Source organism: Muscardinus avellanarius, assembly GCF_963383645.1.
Source record: "Muscardinus avellanarius genome assembly, chromosome: 7".
In the NCBI taxonomy this organism is placed as follows: domain Eukaryota; kingdom Metazoa; phylum Chordata; class Mammalia; order Rodentia; family Gliridae; genus Muscardinus; species Muscardinus avellanarius.
Genome location: NC_137793.1, coordinates 41,111,873 through 41,117,872, shown reverse-complemented (window position 1 = coordinate 41,117,872; position 6,000 = coordinate 41,111,873).

Sequence of the window (6,000 nt, the reverse complement as noted above, 5' to 3'; positions counted from 1 at the left end):
TTCTCTGCAGTGTTTTTATGATAAATGGATATTGGATTTTATCAAATGCTTTTTCAGCATCTATTGAAATGATCATGTGATTTTTGTCTTTGATTATGTTTATATGATGAATTACATGGATTGATTTTTGTATGTTGAGCCAGCCTTGTATCCCTGGGATGAACCCTATCTGGTCATGGTGTGTGATTTTCTTTATGTGGTTTTGAATGCATGTTGCTAGTATTTTGTTTAGTATTTTTGCATCCAAATTCATCAGAGATATAGGCCTGTAGTTTTCCTTCCTTGAACTGTCTTTATTTTGTTTGGGTATTAGTGTGATTTCGGCTTCATAGAATGTATTTGGGAGAGTCCCACTTTTTTCTATTTCACAAAATAGACTGAGTATTGGGATTAGCTCTTATATAATGGCTTTATAGAAATCATTTGGAAAACCATCTGATCCTGGGCTTTGCTTTGATGGTAAGCTCTTTATTGCTGTTTCAATTTCTTTGATTGCTATTGGTTGGTTTAAGGGTTCTATATCTTCTTGACTCAGTTTAGGAAGGTTGCATTTATCTAGGAAGTTGTCAATTTCCTCCAGATTTTCCATTTTGTTGGAGAACAGGTTTTCAAAGTAGTTTCTGATAATCCTCTGGATTTCTACACTGTCTGTAGTAATGTCTCCTTTTTCATCTCTTATCTTTATAAGATAAAATAAAGATATTTTATCTGGGTTGATTTTCTCTCTTTTTTTTTTTTTAGTTAGGTTGGCTAATGGTTTAACTATCTTGTTTATTTTTTCAAGAAACCAGCTTTTAGTTTTGCTTATTTTCTGTATTTTTTATTCCCTACTTCATTAATTTCTGCTCTAATTTTAATAATTTCCTGTCTTCTACTGGCTTTGGGGTTCGATTGTTCCTGCTTTTTAAGGGCTTTGAGGTGTGTCGTTAGGTTATTTATTTGATGATTTTCTGTTTTTCTTATGTGAGTACTCAGTGGTATAAATTTTCCTCTTAATACTGCCTTTAAAGTGTCCCAGATGTTTTGATACATTGCATCTCTATTTTAATTTGTTTCTAGAAATGTCTTGATTTCACCTCTTACGTCTTCTATGACCCATTCTTCATTCAGAAGTGTGGTGTTCAGTATCCACATGTTTATGTTGTTTCTCTGGGTCTTCTTATAGTTGATTCTAGTTTTATTCCATATGGTCTGAAATGATACAGGAAAGTATGTAACATTTTTTGAATTGCTAGTGCTTATTTTGTGTATCAGGATGTGATCTACTTTGGAGAAGGCTCTGTAAGCAGCTGAGAAAAATGTAAACTCCACTGTAGTTGGGTGAAATATTCTATATGTGTCCAACAGGCCAATTTGATTAATGGTGTTTTTAGTTCTGAGGCATCTTTACTGACCTTTCATCTGGAAGATCGGTCTAATGTTGTGAGAGGTGTCTTGAAGTCTTCCAGTATTATTGTGTTGGGATTTATGTGTGACTTCATGTCACAAAGAGTTTGATTTATGAAAGTAGCTGCACCTATGTTTGGGGCATAGATGTTGATTATTGTTATTTACTCTTGCTTGATTATTAGTTTTACCAGTAAAATATGACCTTCTTTGTCTCTTCTAATAAATTTGGGTTTGAAGCCTAATTTGTCTGATATCATAGTTACTACTCCTGCTTGCCTTCAAGTTCCATTAGCACAGATTACCTTGATCCAGCCCTTTACCTTGAGTTTGTTCCTATCTTTACTTGTAAGGTGTGTTTCTTGTAAGCAGCAGATGGATGGATTCTGGTTTTTAATCCATTTTGCCACTTTATTTCTTTTTATTGGGGAGTTGAGACCATTTACATTCAGTGTGATCATTGAGAGATAATTTTTAATCCCTAACATGTTAAGATTTTATTTCTGTTTGAAATACTGTTTATTTTTCTTTGCTTAGTTTTCTGCTGGATGAAAAATCTTGTCTCTCTGGTTCTGGCATTTATTAACTATTTCTTCCTTGTAGTTAATCTGTTTGAGTATTTTCTCTAGTGCTGGTTTTGAAGACATAAATTCCTTCAGTTTCTGTTTGTCATGGAAGCTTCTTATTTCCCAATCTAATTCGATAGTTTTGCTGGGTAGGAAATTTTTGGCTGGAAATTGTTTTCTTTCAGAGTTTGGAATATGTTACTCCAAGCCCTTTTTGCTTTCATGACTTGGTTTGGGAATTCTGGAGTGATTCTAATTAGATTGCCTCTGAATGTCACTTGGCCTTTTGTTTTTGTTGCCTTTAAGAATCTCTCCTTGGCTTCTACATTGGTCATTTTGACAATTATGTGGAATGGGGAACCTCTTCTCTGATCATGTCCAAAGGGAGTTCTATAAGTTTCCTGGACCTGTATATTGACCTCTTGCTCTATGTTTGGAAAATTTTCTGCTATTACTTCCTTGAAGAGATTATTGACTCCTTTGGTTTCACCTTCTTTTCCCTCCTCTATTCTGATTATTCTTAAGTTCGCTTTCTTAAAAATGGGCCCATATTTCTTCAATGTCAAATTCTTGCTGTCAGATTTTTTTTTAATTATAAAGTATGCATTAGTTTTTGGAGTGATTATCTTCTAGGAGTGAGATCTATTCTCTATGTAGTCTAATCGATTATTTATAGTTTGAATTGATGCCTTTACTTCAATGATTGCATCCTTTATTTCTTTTAGACTCTCTCTAAATTCTTTTTGAAGGTTCTATATTATTTATCCAGTTATATTCCTGATTTGTTCTTCTGGAGATCTCTGACTTTCTGTGTTATTAGGTTCTGATATTGTGGGGTTGTGGGCATTCATTGCTCCATTGCTATTCCTTTTTCCCATGATTTTTAGAAGTTTGTGCCTTCTCTGGGTTCTTCCCTGGGTCACTACGACTTCACTGACAGTGGTCTGGAATCCAAGACTGTGGTAATCTCAGTCACCACTTCTCCTTTACTGGGTTGTATTGCAAAGTCTCAGACCCAGGGAGTTAATCGAGGCTATGTGAGACTATGGGGGTGCTGGACTGGGCGTTTTCCCATGGGGAGCTGGGAATAGGGTGTGATATCTCTGCCACTGCTACTCCTTCACTGGGTTGGACTGCAAAATCTCAGACCCAGGGAGATTATCAAAGCTGAGCAAGTCCCTGGAGGTGCAGTGCTGGGGTTTCTCCTTTAGTTTTGTGTGCTGATCTGGAGCTGTCATGGGCGTGGTCAACTCGCTGCTGCTGCTGCTGCTGCTGCTGCTGCTGCTGGCAATATGGCGCTGCTGCCACACCCTCAACCATTAAGCTCAAATTTTCTTTTCTGGTTTTGAGCTCAGTTCTGAGTCCCTGGAGGGCATGATGAGCTTGGCCACTAGGAGTTTTAGATGTTCTTTGTGCTGAAAAAACTGCTGAATTACACCTGGTCCACAGCGGCTTACTTCAGCTCCTTGTTTACCTTTCTTCTCTGGAACCTGATGCTGTGAGGGAAGATGGTGCCGGCGTGGCATCCACAGCCGCAACGCGGGCTGGTTTCTTTTCTGGTCTCTGGCTGTTCTTCTAGTGATCTTTTTCTTTGTTCCTTGTATTTACAGTTTTTATTTTTCTGCTGATAGTGGTTTCTGGCTATGAAAAGTTTAGATTTTGTGACAATTGAGATTGAATGTTAGTTGAGTGCTTGTTGAATGTTTTAAACTAAGCATTAATAATATATCATAGTATCATTATAATACTATCATGTAAAATTACAATTCACCAATAAAAACAATAAAACTAAATTTCAACACTCAAGTTCAATTGGTTGATTGTTTTTTCTGCATCAATTGATGATTTTGTGGCATTTGTTTCGTTATTTTGGTTTATATGATATATTGCATTGATTTTTCTATTTGTTTGATTTTTTATATGGAATTATCTTTGGATTCTGGGAACAAATCCCACTTAGTCATGTATTATAATTCTTTCAATGTGCTGTTCAATTCTGTTCACTAAGAGTTTTTAGAATTTTTGCATCAGTATACATCAGGGATAGTGGTTTGTAGCCTTCTAAGGGTGTGTTTGTCTGCCTTTGGGGTTAGTTTAATGCTGCTTCACTGAGTGAATATGAAAGTTTTCCTTATTCAATTGTTTCTAAGAGTTTGAAGAAGATTATTGCTAATTTTTAAAAAAATACTTGGTAAAATTTAACAGTTAAGCCAACTGACCATTTGAGGGGATGGGAATATTTTTTTTTTTTTACCAATTTAATCTCTTTACAAGTATTATATCCTTTCAGATTTTCTATTTCTTCCTGACAGTTCTGGTCAGTTGTGTATTTCTAGGACTTTTTCCATTTCATTCAGGTTAATCAATTTTTTGGCTCTAATAATTCTCTTTATAAAAGGTAAAAAGTAACCTGTGTGTGGTGGTGACTTCGTGATCCCATTGTTTGGGAGGCTGAGACAGTAAGATCATAGTTTGAGGCCAACATGTAGTAATTTAGCAAAATAAAAAATGAAAAGTGCTGGAGTATAGCTCAGAGGCAGGATGTACCCAGATTTGATCTCCAATCTCTCTCTCTCTCTCTCTCTCTCTCTCTCTCTCTCTCTCTCTCTCTCTCTCTCTCTCCCTCCCTCCCTCCCTCCTCTCTGTCTCTCTCCCTCTCCCTCTCCCTCCCTCTCCCTCTCCCTCCCTCTCCCTCTCCCTATCTATATACACACACTACAAAGTAAAACTAATGGTATTGTTTTTTTCTGATTTAGTCATCATCTTTTTTTCTTAGTCAGTCCTGCCAAATATTTGGCATTTTTTTAATTGGTGCACTGTATTCATACATCATAGTGGGATACATACTTTTGTAGACATACATGTACACTTTGCCCAGTGAGCCCCCACCCAATCCCCACCCCATTCTCTCCCTATCCCTCCCTCCCATGCTTAGCTTAGTAGTTGACATCTAGTATTATGGCAATTTATCCAAAATTAAAAATGATAGTCTCACATAACAGTTTCATTTGTCTGATACCAAGATTTTGATGACTTAAAGATAACATTTCAATATTTCTTTTTGCTTTCTTTTTTTACCAGAGAATATTTTCTTTCTTTTTTTAGGTGAAACTATCATATATTTATATATTTATTTTTCAGAAAAAAATCTATCCTAATATGGAATATGGAGTCTAGGTACCCAAAACGATCTCGAAAAAGAACAAAGCTAGAAGATATATATTTTCTGATTTCAAACCATATAAAGCTACAATAATTGAAACAGTGTAGTACTATTCTAAAGGCAGATATATAAACCACTGGAGTTAAATAAAAGCCTAGAGCTAAATTCTTCCCTATATTGTCAAGTTATTTTTGACAAGGTTTCCACGAACATTTGGTGGTGGAAATATTAATCTTTTAACTAAATATTGTTGAAAAATAATAATTACATGGAAAAGAATAAAATTGGACCCTTACCTAATCCCATATACAAATATTAACTCAAAATAGATAAAAGACCTAAATATAAATCTTAAGACTATAAACTTTTAGGAGAAAATCTGGGTCATAAAACCTCACAACATTGAAATTGGCAGTGATTTCTTGGTTATGATTTCAATGGCACAGGCACCAGAAGAGTATACAAACTCCCTAAAAAATAAAAAAAAAATATTGTATATCCAAAGACAATGTAAACAGAGTTAAAAGTTACTAATAGAATGGGATAAAATATTTCCAAATGCTATATCTGAAGGTATATTAATATTCCAACTAAAAATCCTAAAAATTAACAACAATAAAGGCAAACAATACCCTTTAGAGATAGGTAAAAGACTAACATAATGAATCTCCACAGATAACCAATCTTAGTTGTCTGTTGGATGGAAAATCTTGTTTCTCTAGCTCTGGTGTGTGTTACCTATTTCTTCTTTGTAGTTAATCTCTTTGAGTATTTTCTCTAGTGCTGGTTTTGAAGACATAAATTCCTTCAGTTTCTGTTTGTCATGGAAGCTTCTTATTTCTCCATCTAATTTGATAGAAAGTTTTGCTGGGTAGGAAATTTTTG